We start from the raw sequence: 22,101 nt of genomic DNA on the forward strand, positions 1-22,101 counted from the left end.
CTAATGAACTTGTAAACATTGATTTGAATATGTTCACCTGGTATGGTATCAGAAAGCCATGTTTCAACAACTCCAAAAATATCATAGTTTCCTTGGACAATGAGATATTTTACATCTGAAAAATGACTATATATATATATATATATATATATATATATATATATATATATATATATATATATATATATATATATATATATATATATATATATATATATATATATAAAGGAAGAGAAAATAAATCGATCAAAAAATTACAAAAGTAATAAGTATGACAATTGAAATTAAATTAATTTTTTTTTTTAATGAAATGTCTCAGTCAGCTTGAAGGTTCGTCTCCCGTCTTTTGAATCTTCTCCAAATCTTCCATTGTTTTCAATGCAATTTTTTTGTCATTGTGTTTAACATATATACCATACATATTTTGTATGGTTTTCATAATTAAACTCTGGAATATTGTCTGAGGTTTTTCTAAGAATATGTTCTCCTCTTTTACTTGAATTAGCTGCTGGAACTGTTGTCACAGTAACATATTTTTTCAATTTCGGGGTACCCATCAAAAACAATATGCCTGCTGCGTAATGTTTTCCTACATAGCCCAAATATATATTCATAATCTCTTCCGTTTCATTTTTCTGACATGTTACTTTGTGGTCACTCAGGTATATAAATTATCTTCAAATAGCAATAAAAAAATATCTCTGTTTAAAATCTGTTTTTCCGTTAATCAGCTGTCGCCCCCATAATAGGCATATATGCTTTTAATTGCAACTTTCTCAAAACATTGTACATGACTTATCAAATATTAACTTTATTAACTTATTTGGTTCTAATTATAGCAGCTAAAATTATTGAAAGTAATACAAATTATGAAACAACAACAAAAATTAATTGGCGCTCTGGGGCGATTTGATTAATTTCAGTGGTGCATTTGCTTTTTCAGCTGCAGGAAAGCAATGTAACATGGAATCTTACGTTATACGAGTATTTTAAAGTGTTCATTTTAATAAATAGCTCAAAATTGAACATGATAAAACAATTTTGGATTAGTTTTTTTTCGTTTTTGCATTTTCTGAGGATATTTACCATAGTAACAGATTTTTTTCAACACTATCAGAAAGTAGACATTTCATCGAACAAAAAGCCCACAGACTTTTTAAAAAAGCAGATATTTTGATACGTTAATTTCTGATTGGAAATTAAAGTGCATTTCGATATCAAATCAATATAAGGTGAAAAAATTAATTTTTCATATTCAAAAATTTACAATATGTTTGGTACATAAAAAGGTAAGTTTTCATCAAATTTCGTTTTTTTTTTGTAAAAGATCAAAATAAACCAAAAACTTGGTAATTTCAATTTTTCACATAAATTTTGAGGTTATGTGAAAAAAGTGTAAATACATAAATTTTAGATCTGTTTATTACCTAGAACTTTGCCATTTATTTTTTTCCATAGGAATTGTAATTGAGATAAACCGATTTTTACCCTTAAAAGCCGCCCCCCCCCCAATTTCCGACCTCAAACCGACCGTAATTTATTTTCCTTTCATTTTTGTTATATTACTTTCTTCTTCAATGGGTTTCATTCAACTATTTTTTTTTTCACTTTTTACCTTTTTTAATGGCTTCAGTACTGGTCTACTATGTTGCTCATCAGTTGGTTCTGCGCACAGTCTTGTTGTAGTTTTCGATTGTGTTTTATTATGCATAAGAGTGGAGCGTTCATTACCGCAATCAGTAAAAAATTATTTTCCCTAAAAGACAATGTTTGAAGTTTGTGAAGTAAAGGTGAATGTCCAACGAGAAGAAATACAAATTCTAATTTGACAGGTAGAATGAAGCCTCTGGCGTAAAATTAATCTAATGAACACACTTTTTCTACATAAATAAGTATAATTTTTCACGCACAATTCGATATTCAAGTGAGCAAAGCCAAAGTTGACTAAAGTTTCAGTCATCTCTGGATGATAACTTCAAAAATGTTACACGTGATAAAGTGCTCTAGTTCTTGTGGGAAGAGTGTTTTCACTACATACACATTCTGACCTAACCTACACTCGAAAAATGTTATCTTCCTTACTGGATGATTTACTTCCTTAAGAACAAAATTGTATATTTTTAATATTAAAATTTCTGTTACATCATATCATCTGTTACATAACGAAAGAAAAATATCTTTAGGAGAGAGAGAGTCGTCACTATCGTGAACCCAAGTTACTTTACTTTGAAGTCTGGATCTCTTTTCCTTTCTCTTGAACACGAATGTATAAAGATGAGCCGGTGTGAAAATAGCGTAACTAAATCTCCGGAAACACCTGAACGAGCTGACCAGTGGCGTACGATTATAATGTTGAATTACATAATTAAACCCGAAATTTACACTCCAAAACGTTATTATCACATGATTTGGTTTGGAATGAAATGATGTAATTTAATAAATGGAATCAGTATTTCCAAGAGGGGGAAAATTCTCATATCATAGTATATAAGTAATAGATAAGTATTTTTTTATCATTCTCATATTGATTTCAATTTAAGAGCCGCCACCGGTAGACAGCTGTTTCTCGATTGAAGACAAAATGAGAAAAACCAAGAAAGTACTTGATAGAAATAGCTGCGTAAAAGCAAGCTTGCTTTTGTCTGTATTTATATCCTGGACCCGGATGTCACGCAGGTAGCTATAGCTGCCTACGTAGTCATGTTAGATGTAGCCTGGGAATTCTAGGTCTTCTAACTGGAACCACAAATGTGCGGTTGGCTCCATGCATATGTGTTGTTTCCTGCTTTCGGCAAACAAGTGTTTTCCACCTTTACACTTGGCTGCACCGCGCTGATGAGGCCAATAGCCACAAACACGTGTCCGCGGTTTGCCCCCCTTTTAGGAGTGTTATGTCCACTGATTGTTTCATTTTTGATTTGTACATCATACACACTCGATAAAATATAAATATATATGAAAGTTATTGAGTGTCTTGATATAGAAACAGAAGTTAATATCGAACATAGCACTCAAGAAAGTTGCAAACCATAGACACGTTTTTCGGGCTTTTGGCCCATCATCAGTATGGTGCAGTCAAGTGTAAGGATGGGCAACACAGGATCTATCAACTGAAACCACATATGGGCGGTTGGCTCCTGCTGGTGGCTCCGTGCATTTGTATTTCTATCTTTTGGTAACCAAGTGTTGCCCATCCTTACACTTGGCTGCACCATACTGATGATGGGCCAAAAGCCCGAAACACGTGTCGATGGTTTGCCACTTTCTTAAGTGCTATGTCCGATATTAACTTCTGTATATATACATATATATATATATATAGTCTCCCAGAGTAGGAAGTGAGCCACTTTCATTGAAAAATTACGGTTGAAGTGAGGTCCGCGACAAAGTGAGGACCAATATACGGACCTCACTTTGTTTCGTGAATGAAATAGTTCTAATGAGTGTCTCACCACAAGATATTGTCATTTCGCATTTGGTATGAAAACCCGTTCACCGCATATATTTCAGTTCAATGGTTGGGCGCTTGAGGTCGCTGTTCTTCCAGTATATTTTCATTCGTGTATTCCAAAGGTGCCTTCGATTTAATTGCTGCGTGCAAAGTGAGACCCGGAGATGTCGCAACATAGCGCTGTCCTCTCTTTGTCGGTGACTTTGTTAGTATATGAGTTCACGAATTCAGAAATACTTACGTTTGTATGAATTAGTCTGGGCTTTAAGTTTAGATTCGTGTTAAATAGACATACTTTTTGTAAAATTAAGTGGTTAGGCTCATTCGATCCGGAATATTGTCTAGATCATTGTGAAAAAAGTAAATTAGTTTATAAAAAATTCTAAAGTTATAAACAATTAGAAAGCAATGTTTGGTTTTGTTTATAGTTCGTAAATTATAAATATTTTTAAATATTGAAAAAAAGATCCTTGAAGAGGAGGAAATTTACTAAAAAAGAGTTTCGACTCCCGAATCGGTATCTCCATTATTTATAATGTTAATTTTACGCTGAAAATTGCTGTCCGCGCGCCACTTTTAGGTTGCGCGCATAGCCTCTAAGCGAGTACGTAACTTGAAAATAATTTTTTGAGGTACTTAAAGACAATAGAAAAATTTAAAATATTTATGATATGATCTAAATACCATAGAGAACTGATTTCCGTTGGAATTTTTCATTGAAGTTAATTTTTCAATAATCTAGATAATTGTTAATTAACAAAAATGTCTAAAACTTTCTTTATCGTTTTAAGTAAAATAAACATTTATATGATTACCGTAAAATTTTTTCGCTTCCTGGAGCCCTTCTTAAATACATACAAAAGGAGATTGCATGATGAAAATTCTGAAAATTTTAATACTTCGTTTATAATAATGTTTTAAAGTGAACAAAAAAAGAAAAACAATGATTTTGTAAAAAAAAATTATCTTCATTCATCATTATTTTATCGTTTTTATACTAATAAAAGACATTTATAAACTAAAACAAACAATTTTAATCTCCATTTGTTTATAATTTTTTTATAAACAAATAGACTATTTTAATATTTAAAAAAAATTGTTTACAACTTTTCAGAGAATCATGATAACGAAAATTCTTAATAATAATATTTAATTGTTTATAATCGTTTTTTTATATATCTACTGTTTAAATTATTAGTTAAGACATTTTTTTCTTTTCTAAAATCATAATTAACAGTTCTCTACAAAATAACAGAATAAAATTCATTAACAATTCCATTGTTTATCAACGATAGTTTGTTATAAACAAATTCTCCTCTTAGCTTTATTTTTTTCTTCAAAGTTATAAAAAGTACAAAAACAACCACGAGCATGAAAATACCGAAAACAATTTTTTTCCATTTTTTATTCAATTTTGAAAATACATTTGCTGCAAAAGAACTAGCAGCTGATCCATTTGTTGACTTTAATGCTCATATAACTCTTAAACTATTAGAGATACGACAATAAACATTCAGATCATTGTTGTAGATAATTTTATTATCTTTCAAATGTCTTTTTGCATATATTCTTTAGTTATTGGTAATTTGTTGTTTTAGGCATTTGTTTATAAAAATTAACGATTTCCTCGAGTTTTAACTTTTCAGGCCTACAGCTCAGTAAATAATGCGAATTCGGATATTGAACTTCAGAGCAATTTTGTTAAACTATAAATTATCTTACAGTTGCAGTTGGTTATTTGTTTATTTGTTCATTTTTTCATAAGCTATTATTGAATTTCGCAAAATTTTGGGAATTATTATATTCCCACCTAATTGCTTACTTCTATTTCAATGTATTCTAGTTTGTAATTAAAAAAATGCTCTGGACTTGCAACAATTTCATTAAAAAATATAAGGACACGAGGTAATAATGATATTGTTGAGTAGATATGATATTTATATAACTGAAAGCAGTTTATTCCTTTCAAATACAAAATTTTAATCGTAATATTACAATTTGCGTCGATTATATTCGTTATTATTATATCAAGAATAATAAAGCAGTCAATTTATTTTATTAATTTCGTCTTTTCCTTTGTTTTTGGGGGGGGGGGGAGTTTTTGAAGTATGTACTTGCAATATCAAGGTTTTCCTTTGTTACTCGAGAGGTTTTAGATTTTTTGCTCTTCTTTTTTTTCTGACTGATTCATCTTCTTCTTCTTCTTGATCTCTAGATTCTTCCATTTCTTCTTCTTCTTCTCCTGTTTCATCTGGCTCCATGTTTTCTTCAGATTCGGAGTCTGAATCTGCTCCGAAAATTCTATTAATAATTTTTTGATAAGCTAACTTCTTTTTATTTTGTTGATCAGTGACCATGCCGTATTCAAAATCCTCATCTCCACCATCAGAATCATTATTTTCATCTTCATCTCGATAACAAAATTGCTTGAAGTTCAATATCCGAATTCGCATTATTTACTGAGCTGTAAGCCAGAAAATTTGTAAAAACCTGAGGAAATCGTTAATTTTTATAAACAAATGCCTAAAACAACAAATTAACAATAACTAAAAAATATATGCAAGGTGACATTTGAAAGATAATTTAATTATCTACAAAAATGACCTGAATGTCTATTGTCGTATCTCTCTCTAATAGTTTAAAAGTTATTTAAGCATTAAAGTCAACAAATGGATTAGCTGGTGCAACTTTTGCAGCACGTGTATTTTCAGAATTGAATAAATAATGGACATAAATTTTCTTCGATATTTTTATGCTCTTGGTAGTTTTTATGATTTTTATAACTTTCAAGAATTTGTTTACAACAAATTATTGAGTAAGTAAACAATGAAATTGTAAATGGATTTTTTTTTGAATTTTGTAGAGAACTGTTGATTTTAGAAAAGAAAAAATGTCTCAACTGATAATTTAAACAGTAGATATATAAAAAAAAAACGATTAAAAACAATTACTATTCTTATTAAGAATTTTTTTTCAAATCTTAATTGACATTTCTCTATACATTTATCTCTCATTTATTATATTTTTTTTATTTTTTTATAAAAAGTTTATAAACAAATTATTTGTTTCAGTTTATAGATGTCTTTTATCGACATAAGAACGATGGAATAATGATAAATGAGGAAAAAAAATTCACATTATTGTGTTTTTTCTTTTTTTTGTTTACTTTAAAAAAATTATTATAAACAAAGTATTAAAATTTTCAGAACTTTCATCGTGCAATCTTCTTTTGTATGTATCTAAGAAGGGCTCCACGAAGCGAAATAATTTCACGATAATTATTTAAATATTTATTTTACTTTGAACGATAAAGGAAGTTTTAGAAAATTTTGTTAATCAACAATTGTCATTATTGAAAAATTAACTTAAATGAAAAATTCCAACAGGAATCAGTCCTCTATGGTGTTTAGATTATATCATGAATTTTTTAAGCCTTATGTCTCTGAAATCATAACAAACATTTTGCTGTCGTTTTTATGTCTTTGGCATTGACTACTATAATAGTCATTAGCTTCTTTTGAGTAGGGTGTGTTAGTAACTCTCTGAGCCACATGTGGCCATTTCTATCGAATATAGCATGACGTCACATACAGAAATATTGTCAAACTTGATGTAGGATGCTAACGTCGAAGTTTGCTTAGTTTTTGAATAAAAGTTTGTTTTTGACTCACCCACGTACTTTTTATCAATTTTGTTTGAACGCCATTTTTTACATCATTTATCTCGAAAATATAAATAGAAATTTGTATTTTTTGAACTTCAACTTCGACTACAAAAAGGTGTCCCAGATAGTAATCTGTTTATTTTTCTCTGCCAGTGAAAAAGTGAAAGTGTCAAAGCTCTCATATGGGATAATAACTTCATAAAAATGACACTTTTCACCGGTACAGATAAATGGACAGCACAGTATCATTTTTTGTAGTAAAAGAGGTACACTTCGATGTTGAAGTTCAGAAAATACCACCTCCTATTTAGATTTTTGAGATCAATAAAATGAAAATTGGCATATAATAAAAGTCAGTAAATAAGAGTTCGTTGATAAGTGAAAAATTTCAATTGTTGACTTTCATTCAAAAACTGAGAAAATTTCGTCGTTAGTTTCTCTTTATAGAGTTGTTTGACGGCATAGTACTATTCAAATAGAAATGGTCCTATTGGAAATTCTTGACTTGGTTTTATTTCCGGTTGACTGTGAGAAGATTTTCACGAGTTTTATTATAAAAAATATCAGCTTCAAAGAACTCCGAATTTCAAATTTCTCACTACATAAACAATTGAATGGTGCCGTGTACAATGATTTCGTTGTCACCCGGTATAGCAACTTCGCAAGAGGAATCGACATGCCCACTTTCTATTCATAGTCTAGATCACATGTACCATTTTTTCTTGAAAATATGAAAGTTTTTATATAATCTCCGAAAATTACGATCAGGAAAATCAAAAGTTGTGCATTGAAAAGACTGGATTTTTTTTATGAACAACATTAAAAATAAATGATAGAGCTAGAAATCAAATGAAAAGCTGAAATTGTTAATGAATTAATGATAAATAAAAAAGACTTGAAGCATTATTGTCATATCTGTAATACTTTAAAGAGTTATTATGATTTTATATACAAAAGAGCGGATGAAAAAGACAAATTTCAAGGCAAATTATATTAAAAGCTATATAAAAAATTGAAAAAACAATTTAAAAAATAAAACATATATGGCTACTTCCATTGCGCAATTGAGTATCAAAAACAAGTGGAAGAAACTAATTTTTTCATAACAAATTGTTTTTTAAATAAATAAACAATTGAAAAACAATTTTTTTTTAATTTCGTAGAACAATAGAATTCATGATTTTAGAAAAATGGGTCCTTAATTTTAATATATGGTCGCAAAAAACAATTGTTGATTAATGAACGCATTTTTTAGCAACAAATATTTTTTTTTCTAAAAATCAAGTTTTAATCAATAAATATATGATGAAAAATATTTTTAAATTCACCCATGTAAATGTTTATAACAATGTTTATAACTTCAATTATTACGGAAGATACGGGGGTGTTTCCATGAGAAGTGAAACAAATTCGGATTTTTCAGGACTGAAATTTTTTCAGGAAAAAAGTGTATTCGTAGTAAGTTGGTAGTCCTGATCACGAATCTGGAAGAATTTTGAGCCTATTTTGCCCCCTAATATGTTTTACCGTAAAAATGGGGTGTTCCATCGCGAGTGGCGGACAGTGTATATCACTTTGGCCAACCCCATTCAGGTGGTAGGTGCATTTTGAGCATTTCCATCAGTCCTGAGAGTTTCATCGTTCCACCTCGAATATTACGGAAGATACGGGGGTGTTTCCATAAGAAGTGACACAAATTCGGACTAAAATTTTTTCAGGAAAAAAGTGTATCCTTAGTAAGTTGGTAGTACTGATCACGAATCTGAAGGAATTTTGAGCCTATTTTGCCCCCTAATATGTTTTAACGTAAAAATGGGGTGTTCCGTCGCGAGTGACGGACAGTGTATATCACTTTGGCCAACCCCATTCAGGTGGTAGGTGCATTGTGAGCATTTCCATCAGTCCTGAGAGTTTCATCGTTCTACCTCGAATATTACGGAAGATACGGGGGTATTTCCACGCAAGCGCAAGCGAAACTTAAGTGGGAATAATCGAGGAGTACTTATCTATTTATTTTTTGATTTTTATGGAATTATTTTCCAGCAGCTTGACTGCTGGAAAATATTTTTTTGCGTCATATATAACCGGCAACCCTGAAAGGTATTCTGCTATAAATGGTTTTAATATTTTTGTGTCATGAAATTTCAATTAGGTATATGTTCTCCTTAAAAATTAACTCAGATTTAAATGATATATTTTTCAGGATTTTAGATTAACAAACATCCAAGATGACAAGAGGCAAAAAAATATTAGAACAATTGAGGAAGCTAAGTGAGCCTTCTTGTATATTGGGTGAGTAGAACATTTCAAATGTTAAGAGTTCAATGACTTTTTTTTTGTTAGGTCAGGGCTAACTCAATTTGAGAGTGGAAATTCACAATTGTGTGTAGAATATTAAAAAAAAAATTCTATTTAAAATTTTTAAATTGAAAAAGTAGACTTTCAATAAAAATGAAAAAGGAATATATCACTGAATTAAAACGTTTGCTGGACAATGTTTCTTGGTGAATACTGGAGGTAATTTTCAATTTTAAAATTACATTTCGGCTGGACATTGAATGATTTTTGAATAAATAATATTTCAATTGAAAATATTTGTTTTTAATAAAAAAAGTTCCTCTTGATTCCCACGCATCAAAATAATATTCTGTATTATTTTTTATACAGTGTCAGTATGCACCATATGGTATGCACCTTATTTATTAAGGGTTTTTCGACAAAAAGTTATTTTTGATAAAAGATTGTGCATCCCATAAAACTAAACATGCACCAACGAAATTTAGTAAAACACACGTAATATACGAGGAGGCTTTAAATATTTGATTTCAAGACAAGAGTAAAGTAGGTACTCTCATTTTGAAAAAATATCGGGAACTGTTATTCAGAGTTGTTCAGCATTGAAAAATACATCTAGATTTGAAGTCATGACCATCTAAGTGAAGTTTTATTTTTTTACCCATTTTTTTAAAATGGGGACTACGAAAAAAAATTTTTCTAAAACGATAAATTCCTGTACACGACGGTTCATTTTAAAAGCCTGCAATATTACAAATTACACAACTATGGTGTTAACCGGGGTCAATTTTTTTGAAGAGTAAAATAATTTTTTTGTTAACACCGAAAATTACTGAAAATTATATAGGTATTTTAGAAAAAACTCATTGATTTTCCGGAGATTATTTTGGAGAATTATTTTGATGTTTTGTGCTTTGATATTATTGAATATTAAGTCCTTGCTACAATACAGTATAATTTTGAGGATGCTGTCTATCGTTTTAACAATTTTTTTTCGGAGACCCCATTAAAAAAAATGGGTAAAAAAATAAAACTTCGCTCAGATGGCCAATCAATTATTTGAAGTCTTCTCGTATATTAAGTGTGTTTTCCTGTATTTCGTTGGTGCATGTTTAGTTTTAGGGGATGCACAAACTTTCATCAAGAGTAACATTTTGTTGAAAAACCCTCAATGAATAAATTTTCCATATGGTGCATACTTTGGGGATGACACTGTATAGCAATATACTTGTCAATGGGAAAATTCCTCACAACAAATATACGTCGATAATAATATGTTTCACCTAAGTCAAAATTGTCCCACTTCTGAAAATTTGTCAGTGCCACTACCAAGTCGATTTATCAATGACCGGCTCGACTATAATAAGGTCCCACCAATGTGTGATAATTCTAACATTGTATTGGGAAATTAATATGAGAGTCAGGTGAAAACAGTAGATGATAGCAAAAATATTATAGTGTTGCAAAATGTGGTCTTAAATTCTACCAGCTTCGAAACATCACCTACGTCACATATTGCCAAGAAAACTCATGGAAAAAATGAAAATGCTAATATTCCCACTGATCTATACTCTGAACTTGAAGAACATTTTAATTCAGATCAATCAGAATATGTTCCAGATACCGATGAATTTTCTTCAGATTCTTACAGTAGTACTCAGAATTCCGATAGTTCAGAAGCAATTGTAGGAAATTTGGACCAACATCAATTGAATGTTTCTATTAGTTTCCCAGAAAAAGAACCTATAATAAGTGAAAGAAATGGTACAATATCAGCCACTTCAGAACGCATCTCTGCCTCGGCAGATAAAATAGTATAATTTATAAATGAATCAGAAAATAACGATCAGACCAAAAAGAAAAAATATTCTAAAATCAAACGGTTTCCGGATTTTTGTTATTTCTGTGAAAATTCCGTTTTAAATTTCGGACGAAATCTTCTCAGAAGCCATTCACAGGAAATGGATGTTCAAAAGATTGCAACTTTGAAGCCTAATGACATCACCCGTAAAAGACTAATTTTTGCAATAAGGAAGAGAGGTAACCAGTTAAAAAATTCAGATATCTGTGAGAAACCTGTCAAAAAAAGTCATGTTCCTGGCAGAAATGATTCTGAATGTATACCATGCAAACATTGTTTGGGGTATTTTAGACCTGCCCAACTTTGGCGCCATGTCAAAAAGTGTCCACAAAACCCAGGAGAAAAAACAATATTTTCACATAAATCAGATGAAGAAAATATTCTGATGAAGCATCCTGTGGACCAAAAACTCAAAGAGACAGTATTTCCAAGAATGCTAGCCGATAAAATATCTTTTTTTGCAAAACAAGATATTCTAATCTGTAAGTATGGCGCGCAGTACCTAACAAGCCATAGAGATAAGCACCATATAAACATTTGTTCTCGGAAAATGAGAGAACTTGCTAAAATATTGGTTGAAATCAAAAAACTTCATCCCACCGTGAAAAATTTGTATGATGCCTTGCAGCCAGTATATTTTGACTCATTTGTTGCAGCAACAAAATCAATATCTAGATTTGATGCAAGTAAAAATGAGTATGGATCTGCAACTTCGCAACTTAGCTATGAAAATGACCTTAAAAAAAAGATCATACAACTCTACTATTGATACGGTCGAACTTGAGGCTAATTTCAAAACTTTCCAACAACTTCTTATTGATTCTTGGAAATTTGAAGTCTCTTCAGTGGCAGCTTCATGTCTCAATACCAGAAAGTGGAATAAACTAACAATAGTGCCTTTAGCACGGGACTTGAAATTATTTAGAAGTTATCTTTTGGAGAAGGCCCAATTAGCAGAAAAACAACTTAGGTTCAATTTTAAAAATGAAAAATCCTATAAACTACTTTTGGAAGTGTGCTTTTGCCGATCAATGTTACTAAATCGGAAACGAGGAGAGTTACAACGTATGTCTTTGCATTTATATCAAAATGCTCCAAAGCATCAATCATATGAGGAATTTGATTATGCGATTTCACATACAGAGAAAATTTTAATGAAAAAATTCAAACGGGTTGTAAATAGATGAAAACGTGATCGCGGTGTTCCTGACGTACAAAATCATCTACAAAATCTTATTGAATTAAGAGACAATTTTGTGAGAAAAGATAATATATACCTTTTTCCTACATTAAAATATGACACGCTCATAACAGGATACAAGGTGATGCAGAAACATGCAAAACTTAGTGGGGCAAAAAATCCAGAAGCGATCATTTCTACAAGGTTGAGAAAACATCTTGCCACTATGAGCCAGATACTTGAGTTATCTCCAAACGATATAGAACAATTGGCCACATTCATGGGCCATACTACAGATATTCACAAACAGGTATATCGCTTGCCTGATGATGTTTTTCAGACAGCGAAAATTACCAAACTTTTACTTTTGACGGAGAGTGGCCAGGCAGGGCTATATAAAGGAAAGAGTTTGAATGAAATAGATCTAGACATGGAAGAAAATGTGAAAGAGGATTCGTCAGATGAAAAGGAAAATGAAGAAATATTATTAGAACAGCAAGCTCCATTAAGTTCTATTCGGCCACAAAATAAAAGAAAACTGGTTCCTTGGACAACAAATCAGAAAAATCTGACGATATCCTATTTTAGAGACCACATAACAAATAAAGTGCCACCAAAAAAAAGAGAATGCAAAGATTTGAAACTAGTCTAGCCTGGGGTTTTTGATAATAAACAGTGGAAACAAATAAAAGTTTTTATTCAAAACGCTTATCGTAAACAATAATACTGTTTTCCGAAATGAAAAAAAAAATGAATTCTTTCGAGTTTGTATGTTTAATAAAAAAATAAAAATTTACCTTCATTTGTCTGTACTTCAATTCAAAAAGCTATAGGACAAAAAGGTATAGTATTGCTTTTCTTTCCTCAAAATATTCTTCTGATATTTGTCCTCTTTATTGAAAAATCAGTTGTTACATCAAATTTTCAGTGATCGATAAGTGAAATCAATTGAGGGGAAATGATTCTTTTGTAAATATCTCAAAAACCGTTTTTGAAAGAATTTCGATTGAAATGATTATCATTGATCTGCAAAAACGATCAGAAGATATTTTGAGATTTCACAACAGTGAAATGAATTCAATGAAAAATATTTCTTTTCTGGGTTTGTACGTTCAGTTGAGTTTAATTGATTTCCGTTTAAATTCATGTCTCCTAATTATATTCGAGAAATGAACAAATATTCCTGCATGCTCCTATTACTTAACACTGAAAAGTAAACTCTAACATTTGGTAAGAGGGCGGATGCATGACTGTAGTAATAACAGATTGAATATATCCAAAGGAGATGCACGAAACACTGAAGAGCATAATCAAAATTATACAGACGCAGAATTTACTAATCCATGTAAAAATGCAGAAATATTGGTAAAATGTTCATTTTTGGAAAAAAAATTGGTCGCAGTATATTTTTATATTCATCTCAATTAAAATATGCATAATAAAACTTTTATCAAAACAATTAAATGAAGTGAACCAATATTATTTCAATTTCATGTAAAAAACCGTGATATATTCCATTATTTATAGTAAACGCCATAATGATGGTATTAAAAAATGAGTGAAATAATTTTAATAATTTTCAAAAATTATTTCACTGGCCATGCTCGGCACTTACTCGGTGGTGTGGTAGCAACCATAAAGAGAGAGGAAGGAAATATTTGAAATTTGATAATTAACATTATGAAAAGACATTTGAAGTTTGATGACACAAACAAAATCAAAAGTATCTGAATCTGGGTACGGTGCTGCCAAACACTCACAAATAAAGTGAATGGTTTTTTGACTGATTCAGCACTGCGCCCAAAACCAAACACTATCTGTTGCTTGGGGAACCTGGAGGAATCAGTTCCAATTTTAAGTTTTGTTAAGGTCAGTTTTTTTGTTCAGCAACCTCATCAATATTTATATTTACATCTTAAAATTGGAACTAATTCCTCCAGGTTCCCCAAGCAACAGATAGTGTTTGGTTTCGGGCGCAGTGCTGACTCTGTCAAAAAACCATTCACTTCATTTGTGACTGTTTGGCAGCACTGTACCCAGATTCAGATACTTTCGATTTTGTTTGTGTCAACCATGATGTTGGTGTGCCTTTTGGTAATCCTGTTTTGTTGTTTTACTGTCAAATCATCAAACTTCAACTTTGTCTCACCAAGTAAAAAAAGGTTTGGAATATTTTAATACAGAAAAAATTTGATCAAGTTGAATCAATATTTATTTGAATGAGTATTCTTCAATTTGGGAACTGCTAACAAGTGTCCAATCAACCGGCGAAAACCTTTTTGACTATTTCGTTTTGTTCCTTAGACCAAGTTAGTCTTTGAAGGTTTTTTTTGAAACTGTGCGTATCTGATGATCTGAAGATATTAAACGGGTTGAAAATGGAACCAACTTTAGCCTCTTTTAGTATTTATTATTCTCAAACGAATTGAAATGAAACTTGTGTTATAAAATATCGGTTTTTGTTTCCCTTCAATAATATTGCATGTTCAATACATATTGGGGACTTGAGCTTTCTCAACATTATCATTATTGAAATTTTGAAAACTTTCCGAGAAGATTGATTAGTTTGATTTTAATAGTTTAAAAAATTAAAGGACAATACTGGAAAGTGATTTGACTCATAATTAATTGCAATATTTTTTAATATAGAGTGATTTTTTCAAAAATAAGACAGTGATGTAAATTTCCCAAAACACGTAACTTTTTATGAAATATCATGAGGTATCGCTAAGATGCGTATCACTCACTCCTCTACACAACCCCCTTCAAAATATTGGATAGAAGGACTCTTGAAGTATAAGTGAATGACCTTTCAGATTCATTGATACAATCTCTCACAAAAACGTATACAACAGTTATTTTCATTGTCAAGTTTCTAACAGAAAACAACTTTTGTCCTGTATCACCGTTGAATTATATCTGTTGGATTTTTGGCAAAGTTTCTCACAAGAAACACTTCAAAATACTTTCTAAAACACACAGCCAAAAATGTTTCACTAAACAGTTTTACAAAATTGCAACACGTGTTTCGCTTCTTCGGGCGTATCTGTACGCCCGATCTGTACGCCACATATTCAATGCTTAATATACCTGATTTTACAATTTAAAGTACCTACATTTCAAGTACTTCAGTTTTACCTGAGTTTGTAATGAATTAAATCACCTGAGCTTTTGTTCCAGTTTCCACATTTGAAAAATATTTAGTAAGGAAGAGTTATTCAATTCTAATTAATTCAGTAAATTACCAAAATTCTTGAATCTATTGATTTCTAAACATTCTAGAAGATTGAGTTTCAAACTGCTCTCTTCTAAATGTAACGTCGTATTCATGACTGTACTCTCATGTCCTTCTGCTGAAAGGTGGTTTGCAAATATGGAATTGGTCGTTCTATTTACAAAACTACTTTTATGGTCTTCAATTCTTTCGGAAAATATTCTCTCTGTTTGGTCAATATACAGTCAATATACAATATACAGAAAACGGGCAATATTATTGGTTGATTCAGCCAAATATGACATTTTCCTATAACTGACATCGCATCTTAAATTTAGGTAGACCTGGTCCATGGCTTGCTTTTGTAGTTTTCTGGAAAGAATGGAATCTATAATATCTACCTTATAACCGTTGTTGACCGCGATTTGTTTGATCAAACTCAGCTCCCTCTGGAAATTATTCTCAGATAGTGAAATATTCAATAGTTTATGAAGTATACTACTGAATGCAGCAACTTTATGATGGTAAGGGTGTGTGGAGGAATTATGTATGATAATGTCCGTGTAAGATGGTTTGGGGAAAAATTTCATTATTCACTAGTGATTATTGGATATCGTAATGCTTGAAGAAAGACTTGCATAATGAATATTTTATACAATAGTTGTGGACAAACTGTAATTTTTATTTGAATTGGTTCATTACATTGTAATTTCATTTCACGTTTCAATGCCAATATAACTGATATTTTCAGCTATTCATTTCAATTTAATTTGTTCTTTCAGATATTTTAAATCATTTTGAAATCATATTATACCTACCGAACTAGTTAAAGTTCATATATTGTGTATACTGAAATTTTATTATTCATTGAACCTTATTGAAAAGTGTTGTTTTCATTGTTGTATAATTTGTATGTATGATGTTTTCATCTATAACATCTTTTTTATGACAAAAAAACTAATTAACGAATTGAATTGACATTGCTAGGTTTCACATGACAGAATATTCTTTGAAATTCACCCCATTCGCACACAATCTTATAATATTCTGAAAATCATACGAGGATTGATGTAGTGGACAAACTGTAATTTATATTTGAATAGAAAACATTTGATGAGATTCCGTGAAATATCATATTTGGTCTAATACTTGCTACTTTCTATAGAAACATAAAAATAAAAGAGCTGAAAAGCGAATTTGGTTTAACGAGGAACTTCTGCATTTAAAGCAACAATTAACTCTTATATCGGATTTAGCAACTTCTTACCCAATATATCATCAACCAAGAGCAGAGTTACAGAAAAGCTACTGCAATGCATTGTCAGAGGCTAACAAAATATATAATGATGATTTGATAATGAAAGCAAATAATAAATCAAAAACTCTATGGAAAATTATTGATAATTTTAAAGGACGTTGTAAAAACAATATACCCATCAACATTCACGATGATAATGGTAAACAGATGACTGCCCCGGAAATGGCTGAGCAGTTTAACATTCATTTCACTAGAGAACCATTTTCGGTAAATCAGCATGATCTGGATTATCTAAAGTTGAATATGACAGTGTCAAAAAAATCGTTTTTTCTTAAAGCCAGTTACACCTATAGATGTTAAAATATTGATTGTTAATTTGAAATCTTCCAACTCAAGTGGATTTGACGAAATATCAAATATCCTACTAGTCAATCATAGGCTTTTGTGTAGTAAGTCAGAATCGTATGGAGTTAGGGGGATACTGCTAAAACTATTTGAATCATATTTAAATGGCAGAAGTCAGGTTGTTAGACTGAATAGAGTTAACGAGTAGTTAACTGAGTAATTAACGTGAAATAAATCGAGGTGTACCTCAAGGATCTGTATTGGGACCTTTATTGTTCAATATATTTGTAAATGATATAATCCGTCTGATGGAAAGAAACCACGATATAAAAATAGTGTATTATACAGACGATACCAATTTACTAATTTTTGAAAAAAATATAGACATGCTACTGAGTAAAACTGAGAAGATTTATGAAGATATCATTCGTTGGTCTGAAAAGAATTGTCTGTTACTGAATTATAAAAAAACAGTCACAGTATTTTTTGGGCGCTCCAAACAAAGAACACCTGTGTTATTCAAAAATACAGAAAAACAAATAACTTGTAGTGATGAGGTGAAACTTTTGGGAGTAATTTTCGACAAACATATGCAATGGGCAAGTCATATAGAACTATTGTCTAATAAACTGAGAAGTAGTTGCTACAGCATAAAGTATATGAAAGACCACTGCAGCAAAAATGTCTTGCTTATGCTGTACTTTGCACATTTTCACTCCCACATGAAGTATGGTATACTGAAATGTTCAAATAGTGCCGGTATGAATCGGATCTTCATTCTTCGAAAATACGCAATTCGAATTATGGAAAGTATTGATATGAGAACCAGTTGTCGTCAATACTTTATAACTCTTGGTGTATTAACAGTTTACAGTTTATATATACTTGAAGCTTGCACTTATATCTATAAGAATAAAAATAAGTTTGCAATAGATAACAATCATTGCTATAACAGCCGTCAAAGAAATATCTTGCAGCCTGATTTTCATCGCACATCTCTGTACCACAAAGAAATTTTTATTGTATTGGTTGTAAGCTCTATAATATTCTTGATGATCATATAAAATCATCCCCCAATGTTCACATTTTTAAATCAAGACTGAAAAAGATCCTACTTAGTAAGTGTTGTTATTCCATAGACGATTTCTTTTTATGATAATAATTTTTTATTTTTAAACTATATAATTGATTTTTTTTATATATACATGTATATGTAAATTTGTATTGTTGACATGTCCTTGCTCAATGTAATGATGTAACTGAAATATTGACGTTTTTAATCATTTATGTAACCTTTGTGCATTCAAATGATAAAATAAAGGAATATTATTATTATTATAAACACACACATTCATGTTATCAAATCGATATACCAAATTTGAAACATCCATTCAAAATAAAAACAAAAACAAAGGGAAATAAGATTCCGTTTGAGAGTAAGAAATTGGAAAACGGTCAATTACTTAAAATTAAGTTGATTCTAAGTTATTTATTGTAATCATCATATACCCACATATGAAAAATAAGTACTCCCTAACTATACCAAAATATTGGTAAGCCAATAAACTGAATAGCATTAAGACCATTGTAAAAATCGTAATGGTTCTCAAAGAGCTTTGCGCCAAAATAGACAACGCGTGTCAAGCAATTGCTGAATCCGTAGGAATACTGAAACTATATGAAACATAAAAAGTCAATACTACCCTCATGATGAAATCCACTGAGACACTGAAATGGGTCGCGTTCCTGGTCAGCCCTTCGGGCTGACCAAGATACTCTTCATAGAGATTTGTATAACCGTGAGCTGACCAACAACATAGGGCTGACAAAGAAGTAAAGGATATATAAAATTTTTATTTTCAGAAAATATTTACCCCTCTGAGGGGCCTATTAATAAAATCATATCACTGAAGAGTATTCCGAGAAGTATACACCTAAATATATTCGGGAAGTGCTGGGTGGACCAATGCCCCTTCCATATACCAAGCTGACCAATGTACAATAAACAAATATATATATATATATATATATATATATATATATATATATATATATATATATATATATATATAAATATATATATATATATAAAATCGAGAAAGGTTAATGCAGTCAGGCTGCTGGAAAATAATTCCATGAAAATCAAAAGATATATATAATAAATAAATATATATATATATATATATATATATATATATATATATATATATATATATACAGGGTCCTGCAACAGTGGCGCGGTGTTCCATATCTCTATATAGGAAGCAGATAGGAATCTAATTTTCTATAATATTACCTTATTGCTCGAGCTCGACAAAATAAAAATATTGGCGGTCACACAGGGTGTTCGATTTTTTCTGGGCGGATCCCAACTGTGTCTATTTGAATGGCAACCTATATTTTTTATCGCTTTTTCGGTTTCTTCATAGAAAATAAAATAAACTTTATGTATATCTGCACTTCGAAAATATTGACGGTTTTCGAGATATCTAGCATGACAGGTTTTTTTTTCCAATATTCGTCACTCAGAATATTTGAAATTATAAAGTGGTGCCAAGTCCAGTTGAAATTTTTTTTTTTGTCGAATATTCTACATTGGTAACTCTCTCAAACGATATATCTGAAATCGACCTGTGATATACAGGGTATGAAAAACCGCTTGCCAAATATTGTAAATGAAAATTTGCAAAATCTTCCTTAGATTAAATGGAACACCCTGTATATTATTGATCCATAAGAAGCGCCAACGAAACCTCTACAAATTTCATTAAGTATTCCCTATGGCTAAGTTCAATAGTTTTTCTTAAATGAGCATTTCTTTCGAAAAATGGTCATTTTTTCAAAGCGAAATCCATTTGACGACTGATAAAAATATACGAAAGATATCTTGTTTCAATTTTGTACATTAGAAGGTGTCCAAACAAATATTTTTTAACGAAATAAATGTATGTACCTATCACTTTTTGCTAAATGGAAAATTATTTTTTCATTGGATGCAGAATTTCACTCATAAATCGTGCAATATCAAACCAAACAAGTTAAAAGAAAGAAACATTATAAATAACTATTTTTTTCATGTTATTATATTCATTCAGAGCTTGAGTTCTAGATATTCAAATTTGTCAACTGGCAAATTACAAAACTACAAAAGGGAGAGTTTAATTAAGGTTGATAATGAAACTTTTATAAAATATGTTCAACATGTCTTCCATTTTCTTGAATGCAGAGCTGAAGTCTATGTTTGAAAGACTGTTCTACCCTGCGCAAGACAGCTGGTGTAATGCTGCGAAAAGCATTCGTTATTCTAAGTCGCATATTTTCGGGAGAAGTTGGTGGCTCAACGTAAACCTTATTTTTTATGTATCCCCATAAGAAAAAATCTAGTTTCGTCAAATCTGGTGATCTAGCGGGCCACCGTACAGGCCCATTCCGTCCTATCCATTTATTGGGAAATACTTCATTTAGATGATCTCTCACTTCTGCCGAATAGTGAGCAGGTACACCATCATGTTGTAACCACATTCTATTGCGGAGGTCAAGAGGAATATCATCTAACAAACCTGGTAAATCATTTCGTAAGAAATTGAGATACATTGCACCATTCATATGTCCCTCAAAAAAGTATGGACCAATTACATATTCTCCAATGATGCCTCCCCAGACATTTATCGACCACCTATGTTGATAATCCACCTGTCTCAATAAGTGAGGATTTTCTGTCGCATAATAATGGTAATTATGTCGATTTACAAATCCATTTTTATGGAATGTCGATTCATCCGACCATAAAATATTATTGAAAAAATATTCGTTTCGACGAATTTTGTTCATGGCCCAATTGCAAAATCTCACTCTTTTCTCGAAATCAGCATACAGTAGTTCTTGATGTAACTGAACGTGGTATGGATGCAAGCGATGTTTCTTCAATACTCGTTGCACTGATCTCTCACTTATATCCACTATTTCCCCAATTTGTCGTTGACTCCTACTAGGATCTTCTTCAACAGCAAGAAGAACTTGCAATTCATTATCTTCATTAGTAGCTGGCTTGATGAGCTCATGTTTAGAATAATTAATAGATCCAGTTTCAACGAATCGTCCCAAGACCTTTCCGAAAGATCTTTCATCTGGATGCCTTCTATCTGGATACCGTTGAGAATAAATTCTACTTGCCAATAAACAATTCCTGTCTGATTCACCTAATATGAAAATCATATCAATCAAATCACTTTTTGATAACAACATTCTGATGAAATTATACCGACAGTTCAACTTCACGATTGACTAAAAATTTCAATATTCATTTGCAGCCAAATATTTTGTTCTGTCATTTGCCAGACTACTTGATTTCCAATAAATATTTCATTCGCTGAAAGGTTGTTTTAGACCGAAAGAATATGGCACAAATTCCGAGATTTTTGAAATTATTGTAACTATTCAAGAACGTCCATTTTGTGGTGTAATTCGCAACTTGTTTATCTAGCAACAGGTAATTTTAGGAATGGGCGATATTTTAAGGAAAGGGTATTTTTTGTATATTCTTATCAGTCGTCAAATGGATTTCGCTTTGAAAAAATGACCATTTTTCGAAAGAAATGCTCATTTAAGAAAAACTATTGAACTTAGCCATAGGGAATACTCAATGAAATTTGTAGAGGTTTCGTTGGCGCTTCTTATGGATCAATAATATACAGGGTGTTCCATTTAATATAAGGAAGATTTTGCAAATTTTCATTTACAATATTTGGCAAGCGGTTTTTCATACCCTGTATATCACAGGTCGATTTCAGATATATCGTTTGAGAGAGTTACCAATGTAGAATATTCGACCAA

The 22,101-nt window shown here is 31.0% G+C and overlaps 1 protein-coding gene across 6 annotated transcripts in view; it reads right to left on the reverse strand.

Moving 5' to 3' along the window:
- The window catches only part of LOC111514965 (uncharacterized), a 47,738-nt gene that overhangs the window by 19,402 nt on the left and 6,235 nt on the right, over positions 1–22,101 (reverse strand). The window lies entirely within an intron of this gene.

This window comes from Leptinotarsa decemlineata, unplaced genomic scaffold (assembly GCF_025532065.1).
Source record: "Leptinotarsa decemlineata unplaced genomic scaffold, Ldec_3_MD MMD2_tig00004433_RagTag_RagTag, whole genome shotgun sequence".
Lineage (NCBI taxonomy): Eukaryota > Metazoa > Arthropoda > Insecta > Coleoptera > Chrysomelidae > Leptinotarsa > Leptinotarsa decemlineata.